Raw genomic sequence first — 13,316 nt, 5'->3', positions numbered from 1 at the left:
CTACTTGAGCCCTTAATATCTGCTGCTCATTTTCCCCCTCCCTTCCCACTTCCCCTCCCTCCTGAACCCTTCAGAATTCATAAATTATTATTATTTTGTCATATGTTACACTGTCCCTCTTATCTGCTGTCCAACTCCCCCTTGTCCTCTTCTCTGCTGTCCAACTCCCAGTGAGGAGGCTATATGTAGATTCTTGTGATTGGTTCCCACTTTCTACCCCACATTCTCTCCACCCTCCAGGCATCGCCACTCTCACCACTGGTGCTGAAGGGATCATCTGTCCTGGATTCCCTGTGTTTGCAGTTATTACCATATTCTATGAAGTGTGAAGTTTTCCTAGGAACAGGAGCTTCTATCTTCCTCCAAAACTGTCAGTGCGGGCACCCTAAAGTCAGACATCTAGTCCAGTCTTGTATTTATGTTATAGCAGCACTAGATCATTAACACAGAATTTAGTAGGAGAATGGGGTCCTGTTTTAACAGATACCTAATGTGGAAGAGATTTTTATATTGAATACAGGTAGAGAGTGGGAGAGTTTTGAGTCACCTAATAGTAAAAGCCTAGTTTTCCTTAAAGAGTTTATTGAGAGATTTATGAATGTCAAAGTCAATTGTTGTGAGGGCTTTAAAGTAAACGAGGAGAGGTTTGAGAAACTCTCCATTGTCTTAGCGACTACACAGGCACCAGCAGCAGAAATGTCAATAGAAATATGAACTTATGGTAAAGCTTAAAATTTTTTAAATGAAGAGAAAATGATGAACATGTGATTGAACAATGAAGGAAGGGCGGTGCTTTTTATGCAGTGGAGAAGAGCTTGTCTGAATTATGTTAACATGTTTGGTAGAAACCAGAACTTGTAAGCAATGAACTTGGATATCTGAGAATGGTTCTAAGCAAGGTCTTAAAGATGTCACATGGGAACAAAAGATGTCACATGGTTTCTCTTTGCCGCTTATACTAAAATGTGAGTGGAAAGAGATGGATTTGAAAATGAACTATGCAAAATTTAAAACAGAGTTTAAAGATTTGGAAAATTCCTTTGGACAAACGAAGTGCATGCATCCTAGAGTTCTTACCAAAGACATGGCTACACATTTTTTATTAACCAGATGAAACCTATGACTGATGAATCTAACCAACTAGGACTGTAGACAACTTAGATGGAAGGGAACAGAGAAAGAAGAAAAGTAAAAATGTTACCTGCCTCTTGGAAGTCTACAGAAAGGGCACAGGTCAAAGCAGCTACAGCTATTGCTTTCTGAGAAAAGAAAAAACTTATACCTGGAGCAGGCCGGAGAGCAGCAGATGTTTGGGAGGAGCACCATTAGCAGGCTCTACTCAACTTTGAAAGTTCAAGCCCCAGCCTCCCAGGTCTCAAAGAACTGGGACTCAGCTCTCAAGTGTGAGGCTACTGCCAGTAAGGTATAGCAAGGGGTTGAGGCCACCACCCAAAGCTGAGACATTACACATTGGGTGATATTTGTTATTCTAATGGTGTCTAGGGGTATGTTTTGAGTCAATCTCTTAAATAGAAAAGCAGTTAAATGCAAACCAGCAAGTAGAAATGGTGGAAGACAGATACATGAAGATCATCCAGCTGAGCTGAAAAGACAAGGATTTTCTTCTAGAATAATGGAAGAAAAACTATCTTCTAGAGTCAGCACCCTGAATTCTATTCTCCTAAACAATAAGCAAATGAATTTCTGTATATTAAACTTATCCACTTGTGGTGTCTCTGACATGGCAGCACTAGGTAAATAAGATGGTATGTAGTGCTATAAGGTATTTGATCTACTGGTCATAATCATCTAGTAGGTTGAAATAGAGATGTATATTCTAAAGTCCTTTATGTTTCAATGCCTACAATGGTTTTGCTAATTGGCCAGTTTGCGTTTCCTTAAAGTTCCTAACCAGGAATGAAGTGGCTGAGAAATCCTCAGCTTCCTGCGCTTGGGGCCGAAGTGTGCACAGTATTTCTAGTGACTTCGATGTGTACACACCCTTGTATTGTAGGATTGAAACCCGCTGCCCAAGGACTGTGCTACCTTTCGAAGAAAAGCCCTGATTTGTCCCTGGCTTCGGTTCCCTAAAGGAATCTCCATTCATACCCCCAAGCGAACCCCTTGTATTTACTGCTCCTGTTTCTCAGATGTTTCAGTGAAAATCTGCAGTGGTCTATGGATGTTTGCAGCGTGTCTGTACTTTGGTGTCCACACACAGACTATTCCTTTGACATGCTGGGCCACAGGGAATGGGGCCTTGCTCTTTATGTTCCCACAGGCCTTTGCAGCTCAGACTCCCTCCTGGGTCCTGCCAGCCTCTCCCTGATGTAACCGGGAAACCCAAATGACATCCAGACGTCTAAACACATGGGATGACAGTCAGAGGGCATTTTGAAGCTTAAGGTCTTGGAACATTTTTATTTCAAATATGTTATTTTGAGCACACATTGTGATTTAATGATTCCTGCTGGGATTTCAGTTTGTGGTTAAGGTCTAAGATCTGAGGAATGCATGCTTAATGTTTTTCATGCTATAACCAGTCTGTCGTATTAGACTAAAAGCTGCCGTTGGGCGCTATCGAGGGGTCCTGACTCACAGAGACCCTATGTGCAACAGGATGAATCACCGCCCGGTCCTGTGCCGCCTCTGTAATGGGTTTTAGGTTTGGGTCCATCATGCAGCCACTGTGCCAATCCATCTTGTCGAAGGTCCTCCTCTTTCGGATAAATGAAAAAAGTGACTGATCTTTATATAAAGGCTTCTCTGTTTGAATGACCTTAACTAAGGGAAAACAATTTATTTGGAAACAAGACTTGATAGATTTTTGCTAGCTTTTAATTACTATCAGAACCAGCCTCTCCCCCCGGTGTGCTCTACAGTACTTGACCCATATGCACGTCCTTATGGGCCCTGTTGACACTGCCTTTGGGTCCTGAACACAATGTGTTCCCTAAACTGAACTGAGCCAGTGGGATTTTCCTACGCTCCGAAGAAGCAGTCAAAGGAAATGGTTGCAGTTGGACGGCTAGCAGGAGAGAAATCATCACAACGGTAGTTTAGACCATTGAAAACCTCCTACTGCCCCCAGGAAGTGAGCAGTAGGGATTGACCACTCAAAGTCTTTGCCAAAGCCAAGTTGCTGCTTCACTCGTTGTTACCTCCACACAGCAGAGAGGAAAGAACGGCAGGCATGTAGGGAAGCCAATTTGCTGGTCTCCAATTTGCCCTTTGGTTGGCCATGCTGCTCATGGCCTGGGGAGGGCTGTGACGATCCAGGGTTGCAAAACAGATACCCACGCTTCATCCTGGATTATGGGATATAGGACAAAAATGATTAACTGCCAGGACGGTGCTGCGGAGTGTGTGTGTGTGTGTGTGTGTTTCAGAAAAAGGGGTAGTAGGTCAAAAAAGTTCAGGGACCTACGATCTAGAGAAAGAACTGCATCTTCTCGTGAGCCCAGCAGTGCTGCATGATGAGCCGTGGCAGCGCACAGTAGCCAGGTGCCACATTTTTGTGAATAAAAACATGAGTGGCTGAGTGCTCAGGCTGGGTTAGGGAAAACCCAAGGCTAGTTCTGAGCCTTCTCAGATACCATCACTAAGACTAATTTGATCATATGCACATAATTTACAAGTCGTGCGCACAAGATTCCTATAAATAGTTACTTTTTATTTCCACCACTGGATATGAAGATTCAACAGTGGCAATATTTCTCAAAGATATGCGGAGCATATTAAAAGAGATTTTTACAGATAAACTTTCTCTTGAGCATGGAGTCTCAAAGCACGATATAACCGCACAATATGGAGCTCCCTAAGTTCAGTGAACTCTGTGGCAGCAGTGAACATTTTTGTTTTGTTTTACAAAACTCTTAGCCCCAGATCCACCAGATAACACAGGAGCCCAGCCATTGACTGGTGGCTGAGGAGAGAGCTGTCAGGATTTTAAGAACGTTTAATAATCACATGGACAGAATTTCCCAGGAGAATGGCTTCCATTTCCACTCATTTTACTGGCTGTCCAAATTGGGACGGCGTAGGCTATGTGCCTTCAAAGCAAGGGGAAGGCAGGATCTCTGCTCCCCAAAGACTCTTCCAAGTCCAGGTTCTCTGCTCTCTGTCATCCTACCATTGGTTGATGTTGTTTCTGACCCAGAGCCACCCTGTGTTCAATAGAACAAAATGCTGCCCATCCTGCACCATCTTCATATTCATTGCTATGTCAGATATTGTTCCAGCCATGATGTCTATCCATCTCATTAAGGATCTTCTTTTTCATTGGCCCTCTACTTTGTCAAGTATGCTATCCTTCTCCAGGGACTGGTCTAGCCTAGCCACATGTCCAAAATATGTAAGAAGAAGCCTCACCTTCTCTTCATTCTTCTGGGACGCCATGCTTAATTTAACATTATTTTCCCATGCCACATTCAACGCCATCAATTCTTCCCTCTTCTTATTCAGTGTCCTGCTTTTGGATTCATACGAGGGGATTGAAAATATCAAGGTGTGGGTCAGGTGGACGTTAGTCCTGTAGGTGACATTTCTGGTTTTTAACATTTGCAAATCATCTTTTCCAGCAGATTTCCCCAATGCAATGCCTTGTTTGATTTCTTGCCTGCTGCGAACACGTGTGCTAATTGCGGATCCAAATAAAACGAAGGACCTGACAGCTTCAGTATTTTCTCTGCTCTTCACTATATTGCTAAGACTTCTGAGAGGCAATCCACACTGAAGGTTATAGTCTTTGATCTCCATCAGCAAGTGCTTCAAGTCTTCTTCACTTTCAGCGCGAACAAGCATTTACCCCAAATGTCCTCCAGGGTAAACTTGAAATACTCTGGTTTTTGAGGCTGCTGACCAGGGAGTGAGGAAGTAGGCTCCCGCTGCCCGGTGTCTGTCCACTCCCCGGTGGGATGCTCCTCCCTCAAAGGACACCAATAACAGCCTGAATAACACAAACCACTTCTTCCACCCAAGTCATGCGTCTCCGTTATACAGAAATGCCACCTTGGGGAGCAGTGTTCATGAGCGCCCAGATGAACTCACACAGTCTCAACAGAGCACCCCCATGAGCCTCGCACATGGTCCTTCTGTTCAGAGGGTCAGGGACAGAGTCCATTTCAGGGACTCTAAATATGCACAGATTGTGGGAGAGTGTGTGGACTTTTGTTTTGCATGATGTTGAATTCAGAAGAGTTGATTAAAGTGTGTAAAGTGAAAATTGTAGACTGCGATGGTAAAATACTAGCTCTACTAGTACAGAATGACTAAGAAGAAATGACTTTTTCCTGCCGTCTTCTGCTATTATTCCTTGCTTTTTAAAGGGAAGCATAGCAGAGACCGTTTGCATTTATTCTAGTGATACAGCAATGACTATAGTGTGTCATCATCGCAAAGAATCGCCATAGAAAACAAGCCTATCACTCTGCAGCCGCTCACATTACCTTTAGTTTACAGATGGAGAAACCGAGCTTTAAAAAAAAGTCAACACTTGGGCCTTGGGTCTCCACTCTGAACTTCCTCCTTCATTTAATATGGTATATATATACATATACATATACACATATATACACACACTTATATCGTTGTTTTTTTTGCATGATGCCTTATACCTGGTCCCTTGGCACCTCGTGATCGCACTGGCCAGTGTGCTTCTTCCATGTGGGCTTTTTTGCTTCTGAGCTAGATGGCCGCTTGTTCACCTTCAAGCCTTTAAGACCCCAGACACTATCTCTTTTGATAGCCGGGCACCATCAGCTTTCTTCACCACATTTGCTTATGCACCCATTTGTCTTCAGCGATCCTATCATGGAGGTGTGCAGTCAATGATATGATTTTTTGTTCTTTGATGCCTGGTAACTGATCCCTTTGGGACCACTCGATCACACAGGCTGGTGTGTTCTTCCATGTGGACTTTGTTGCTTCTGAGCTAGATGGCCGCTTGTTTATCTTCAAGCCTTTAAGACCCCAGTCACTATCTCTTTTGATAGCCGGGCACCATCAGCTTTCTTCACCACATTTACTTGTTCACCCACTTTGGTTCCAGCCGTTGTGTCGGGAGAGTGAGCATCATAGAGTTCCAATTTAATAAAAGAAGGTATTCACGCATTGAGGGAGTGTTTGAGTAGAGGCCCAAGGTCCTTCCGCCACCTTAATACTTGACCTATAAATATAGACACATAGATCAATGGAGATCCCCTCATAGAGGGGTTTAGGAGAGGAGATGGGTTAATTAGGGTGCGAGGTAGTACCGATGAAGAACACAGCTTTCCCCAAGATCCTGGATGCTTCCTCCCCCCAACTACCATGATCCGAATTCCACCTTGCAGGACTGGATAGGGCAGAGGCTGTACACTGGTACATATGAGGGCTGGAGGTACAGGGAATCCAGGGTGGATGATACCTTCAGGACCAAGGGTGTGAGGGGCGATGCTGGGAGAGTGGACGGTGAGTGGGTTGGAAGGGGGGAACTGATTACAAGGATCCACATGTGACCTCTTTCCTGGGAGAGGGACAACAGAGAAGGGGGGAAGGGAGACTCCGGATAGGGCAAGATATGACAAAATAACGAGGTATAAATTAACAAGGGCACATGAGGGAGGGGGGAAAGGGGAGGGAGGGGGAAAAAAAAGAGGAGCTGATGCAAGGGGCTTAAGTGGAGAGCAAATGCTTTGAGAATGATTGGGGCAGGGAATGTATGGATGTGCTTTATACAATTGATGTATGTATATGTATGGATGGTGATAAGAGTTGTATGGGTCCCTAATAAAATGTAAAAAAAGAAAAGAGGAGAAAAAAATGATTAGGGCAGGGACTGTACAGATGTGCTTTATACAATTGATGTATGTATATGTATGAACTGTGATAAGAATTGTATGAGCCCCTAATAAATTGTTAAAATTTTTAAAAAATTAAAAAAAGTCAAATCAGAACTTGTTGCCTTTTTACAAAAGTTCTGTAGTAAACTCATTTGAAATGTGGGAAAAAATTAAATACTTCTAAGAAGCATTTGGTTATGGTCTTAGGGACCATATCTGAGACTCTCTTTTCTTTATTTACGTTTTAAATTCAGAAGCCATTTTGCCTGGGGACACTTAGGTGTAAAGTAGAGAACTGGGTTCAAGCCTGTATCTCTGAAAATCTTGATGGCCCTGACAAGGCATGTCTATCTTACATGTTTTCTTTTGGCTGTTTCTGTATAACAGGAATAAAGAGAAAACTCACAAGATCTCAGAGCTCACGGGACCTGTGTAACCTCTATGAAAATTAGCAAATTAACCACCACAACTTGGACTTTACTACACTTGATCTTAGCCAAAAGGCAGAGAAGCGATACAACTTGGACTTTAATTTTTTCTCCTTCTCACTCTCTTTCTATTTCACCAATTTCCCCCCCCCCTTTTTTTTAAATTTTTCCTTAGTGAAGGTACCTCTGGACCACACGAAAACTGAGCCTTCCAGCATCCTCTGGTGGTATTCCAGAACTTATCCATGTGATAATAATTTTACAAATGTGTTCTGGAAAAAAATTTAAGATGAATGATAAAAACACAATGAAACTGTTGACAGGAAAGTCTCTTAGACACTACAACTATTATCCATTTCTAAGCCCCAGAAGAACATTTGTAATCATTTCAAGTTATTTTCCTTTTGGTCTAAGAAAGAGGCTCACTGGGTTTCCTGACAGCTGCAAAAATTTCAAGCTCTTAAATCAGTACTGCTTATCTTTCTTCTAAATAATAATAATCCAATCAAACAAGCAGGTCTTTAATCCTTAAAGAGTTTTAGCTCAAAGGAAAAGCCCTTCCTACTGTGTGCCATCTTCACTCTGTGGATTTTAAATGAACTTGCCCCTTCCTAGATCTTGCATATAACTCTTGCTTTCCCAGTTCTCCGTTGCGCCTTACCCCTTATGTACAAAAGTCTCTTTCTTTCCCTGTTCTTATGATGAGGAGGGGCAAGAAGAGGAAGAAGAATTAATAGCATGTACTTCACAGGGATTTTCCAACAACAGTTGCAGCAGTACATTGACAGGGAGCTGCCAGAGTTTCCAGCCAGATTCAGAAGAGGATGTTATCACTGGTGACATCAGACTGCTCTTGGCTGAAAGCAGAGAAGAGCAGAAACTTGTTGACTTGTGTTTCATGGACTATGCCAAGGCCATCTGCTGTGTGGATCACAACACACGATGGACAGTCTTGAGAAGAATGGGAATTCCAGAACACGTCATTGTGCTCCTGTGGAACATGTACGTGGATCAAGAGGCAGTTGTGAGGACAGAACAAGGGGATGCATCATGGTTTAAAATCAGAACAGGTGTGCGTCATGGTTTTATCCTCTCCCCATACTTTTTCAATCTGTATGCTGAGTGAATAATCACAGAAGGTGAGTTATATGTTTTTTCTGTTTTTCAGTATATGCAACCAAGGATTGATGAGCCCGAGACAGCAAATAGACTAAGGGTTTCAGGGTGGGACAGAGGGAGGAGCAGTAAAGGGGAGCTGATATTAAAGAGTTCAAGAAGGACGAAGATGCTTTGAACCCGACTGTGGTAGCAATTGCACAATACTGATTGATGTGATTGAACTATGGAATGATATATCTCTATTAGCTCACAATCAAATGTTTTTTTAAACGAATGTGCCATCAATGAGGAAGTTTTATTAGGCTTTTGAGATATGCAGCTAACACTTCCTTGCTTGCTGCATGTGAGGAGGACTTGACGTACTTGCTGATGAAGGTCAAAGATTGTCATCTTCAGTATGAATTACAACTCAATGTCAAGAAGACCAAGATATTCCCAATCGGACCTCTAGGTAACTTCACGATAAATGGAGAAAAGGTTGAAGTTGCCAAGAATTTTGTCTTGCTTGGTTCCATAACCAATGCTCATGGAAGCAGGAGTCAAGAGATCCAAAGATGAGTTGCATTAGGTAAATCTGCTGCACAAGATCTCTTTGGGATATTGAAAAGTAAGGGTGTTACTTGATGACTAAGTCGAACCTCACCCAAGCCACGATCTTTTCAATTGCCTCATATACATGTGAAAGTTGGATATTGAATAGAGAAGAACAAAGAAGAATGGATACATTTGAAATGTGATACCAGAGAACAATATTGAAAGTGCCATGGACTGCTGAACTGTCTTGGAAGAAGTGTGGCCAGCGCGCTCCTTAGAGGCAAGGATAGCGGGATGGATTTCATCTGATAGCTTTTGGGCGTGTTGTCAGGAGAGACCAGGCCCTGGAGAAAGACCTCATGCTTGGTAAAGTAGACCGGCAGTGAAGAAGAAGCCCTCAATGAGATGGATTGCCACAGTGGCTGTGACCGCAACAACAGGCTCACACATAGGAACAACTGTGTGGATAGAGCAGGACATGGCAGGGACTCCTTCTGTTGTGCAGAGGGTCACTACAGGTTGGAACGGACTCAGTGGCACCTCACCACCACCACCACCACAACAACAACAATAACAACAACAACAACAGCAACTTCACAGGGGAATGAGATGAGGTGCAGAATCAGCTCTTCATTTAGGGACTCCTCGTTTCTGAGCCCAGGGATAAAGGATAGGCCCCGTCTCACATATCTTATGTTCTCTCACACAAATCCTCCCTCTCTCTTTTCTCCCCACTCGTTTGGCATTCACTCATTCACTCACTCACTGTCATTGAGTTGACACCATCTCCTGAAGACCCTGGAAACCAGAGTCGTAGAAAGCCTCCTCCTTCTCCCTTCTTGGCAGCAGCCACGCTGATTTACAGAGTTAAACTTATGTCATTGTCGTGACTGTAGTCCACGGTTTGGGGGAAAGAAGGAGGAGCTCCATTCCTGAGCACCTTTGCCCTTACTGTCTCCAGAAGGCTCACGCGGCAATTCCACACACAATGCTTCCTATGTATGAAAACTACCATGAGTTACTGAGGAAAAGAGTTCTTGGTTTTTAAAGAAATCTTTCTGATCTCTGAGGTATTTGCTTGGCCTCGGCAGTTTGTGTCCCTTGAAGGACGTTGTTTTACAATAAGACTCCCTCCACTCTTGGCATGTGAAAATTCGCCCATTTTTTTTAAGTTGCGAGAGAAGTATTCTTTTGCAGACCATCTGTTATTAAGTAATGTGCAAATTACCAATAAATAATTCCAGATTCATTTCTGCAAGCATAGCTATAAACAAACTGCTCTCCATGCAGAAGTGGAACGCATTTTCCTTTTGAAAACACATTAAATTCTGCATGATTGGAAGTCACTGGGAGAGAGTAGTGGCTGTGGCCGGGGAGAATCTTCCTAGCAGATGGTGAAGAGTGTTATGACTGTACACAAATAATAACATAAAGCCAAACATTGACTATTATTTGGGAATTGAGAGCTTATTTCATGTGGACCCGGTTTCCCTGTTGCCAATAGATTTCAGTAGTCTACCCAACATGCAGCAAATACGTAAGACTAGAAAACCCCCAAGACTTATTTCTACATAATGGTCTTGCTTGTTCTCTTTGTCAATGAAAACGTCAGCCAACTCCGATTCTTCTCCATGAAACAATAATCACAAACAAAAGCTACATGTAACGTTTTTACTCCTTTGAAGTTATTGTGAAACAACCCTTCCTAAGTGCTTTAGTAAACACAAGTGACAGCCATTTCATATGAAGGAAGGCTGATTTGTTTCCCTGGTACATTGGCTCTGAAGGGAGGGTTTACAGGGCATAGAAGAAAAGCAGTAACAGGGGATTTTACTTCAGCAGATCGAAACCCTCCGTTCATTCCTGGAGCAAAATGGATTGTCCTAGGGCAGAGCTTAGTAAAACCAAGAAGTAGACTAAGTTTCTTCTGGACGATTGCTCTGTTCACTTCCTTGAGGTGTCCCTCAGAGTGCCAATTCTCATACTGTCAAAACAAATGACTTAGTTTTATTTACTTTTCACTAAATACTTTTTTACTGAAAAAAATTGTTTATTCAAGATGTGGCTGGTCGGTGGCACCAAGTCAACCCATAGCAACCCTATGTACAACAGTTAGCAGAACAAAGCCCTGCTCAGCTTGTGCCAGCTTCACCATCGTTCCTATACCTGGTCCCATTGTTGCAGCCACGGTGCCAACTCACCTGGTCAAGGCCTTCTTCTTGGTGCCCCTCTATTTACCAAGCATGGTGTCTTTCTACAGGGGTTAGTCTCTCTTGACACCAGAGTCTATGGACGTGGGATGAAGTCTTGTCACTCTGGCCTCTAAAGAGCATTCTGACTTCTTCCAAGAGAGATGGGTTGTCTTGTTGGCACTCTGTGACACATTCAATATTCTTCCCTCTGCAGCGCCATAATGCAAATGCATCGATTCCTCTTTGGTCTTCCTTATTCAACGTCCAACATTCACACGCATATGAGGTGATTGGAAAAACCATGGCTGAGCCAGACACATTAGTCCTCAAAGTAACGGCCTTGCTTTTCAACACTTTAAAGCAGTCTTGTGCAGATTTACTCATTGCAATGTATTGCTTGATCTCTTGACTTACTGATTCATGAGCATTTATTGTGGATCCAGCCATGACTAAATCCTTGACCTCTGTCTTTTCTCTGTGTATCATAGCAATTCTCTTGACTGTGTTATTCCTGACATAATAAACCATGTGTTTTTCTGATTCAAAATTACCAATACCAGTTCATTTCAGCTCCCTAACATTAGAATATTGATCTTTATGCATTCTATTTCATTTTGATGCTTTCTAATTTTCCTAGATTCAGACTTTATACATTCAAGTTTCAATTATTAATAGTTTTTTGTGACTATTTAGTTTCATTTCAACTTTTGTCCCATCAGCATATGCAGTTCCTGAAAAATCAAAGATGTCACTTGGAAGACAAAGGTTCACCTGACCCACACCTTGATATTTTCAATCACCTCATATGCATCCAAAAGCAGACACTGAATAATAAGATTGATGAATTTATGGCATTGAGTATGGCATTGACAAAGAATGTTAAATTAACCATGCAGTCCCACCACTGACAAGATACCCCAAAACAGACAGAAACTAATTAAAAAATTCACCCTTGAAAGATAAGAACTGAACAAACAATTATATAAATGTGAATAAGAGGAGTTGGAGTGGAGACCCAAAGCGTCTCTGTAGACATTTGGACATTTGGATATCCCTTCACAGAAGGGTCACAAGGAAGAGACAGTCAGTCAGTGTGTAGTGTATGACTGACAAAAATACAACATTTCTCTAGTTCTTTAATGCTTTCTCTCCACACCCCCACTATCACCCCCACTATCATGACACCATTTCTACCTTAAAAATCTGTCTGAACTGGAGTACGTACATTGGTATAAATAAGAGCTCTCAACACACAGAATCCAGGACATATAAACCTCTAAGGACTAGTAATGGGAGCAGCTATACCATGAGGGCAGGGGGAAGGCAGGAGGAGAAGGAGAAAGGGGGAACCAATTGCAATGATGGATTCCCTGAGGGGGACGGATTGCAGAAACAGGGTGAAGGAAGACAGTGGATGGTGCAAGATATGAAAATAATAATATTATATGATTTATCAGGGGTTCCTGAGAGTGGGACGGTGGTGGGGGAGGGAATAAAAAGGAGCTTTACCATGGGCTCAAGTTGAAAGAAAATGTTTTGAAAGTGATGATGACAACATATGTACAAGTGTGCTTGATACAATTGATGTATGGATTGTTATAAGAGCTGTGAGAACCCCCTATAAAATTATTTATACATTTTTTAAAAAGGAAAGAAGAAATATCAGAACTTAACTAGCTGAGTGTTTTCTGTTGCTGTATTAACAGCTTACCACAAATTTGGTGACTTGAAATTATATAAATTTATTATCTCATAATTTCTATAGACCAGAAGTCTGGGTTTGCACTCACAGCTCAAGGTCTCATCAGAATTAAATAAACTGTCTGGTTATTTGCAGAATTTAGTTGCCCATGAGTGCAGGATAGAAGTCCTGCAGCCCTTTCCACAGCATGGGAGTTGCTTCTTCAAGGTCAACAGGAGAGTGTCTACTGCTTTTTAACTCTTTGACTTCCTTGAGGACATGAGGATAATCTCCCCTATGATTAACTCAAAGTGAACTGATTAATCACCTATTGACATCTGCAACATTCTCTCACCTTTCTCGCATTATTAATATATAACTTGTCTGTTATATTGACAAGTTTCACCCACACACAAAATGAAGGAATCATGTAGGGGTATTGATGCCAGAGAAGGAGAGTTTGGGGGGTCATCTTAGATTTCTGTTTAATGCAGTAAAATTTGAATGTTTGGTTTTTGGACCAGTTCTTTAGTGCAAGAAC

General features: G+C 42.3%; 1 pseudogene; it reads left to right on the top strand.

Moving 5' to 3' along the window:
* The window catches only part of LOC142424058 (transcription initiation factor IIA subunit 2 pseudogene), a 30,422-nt pseudogene extending 25,152 nt beyond the window's left edge, over positions 1 to 5,270 (top strand).
* The last annotated feature ends 8,046 nt before the right edge of the window (positions 5,271 to 13,316 follow it).

Source organism: Tenrec ecaudatus, chromosome 13, assembly GCF_050624435.1.
Source record: "Tenrec ecaudatus isolate mTenEca1 chromosome 13, mTenEca1.hap1, whole genome shotgun sequence".
Lineage (NCBI taxonomy): Eukaryota > Metazoa > Chordata > Mammalia > Afrosoricida > Tenrecidae > Tenrec > Tenrec ecaudatus.
The sequence above is the reverse complement of the archived record's forward strand: the minus strand, read 5'-3'. Positions and strand labels throughout refer to the sequence as shown.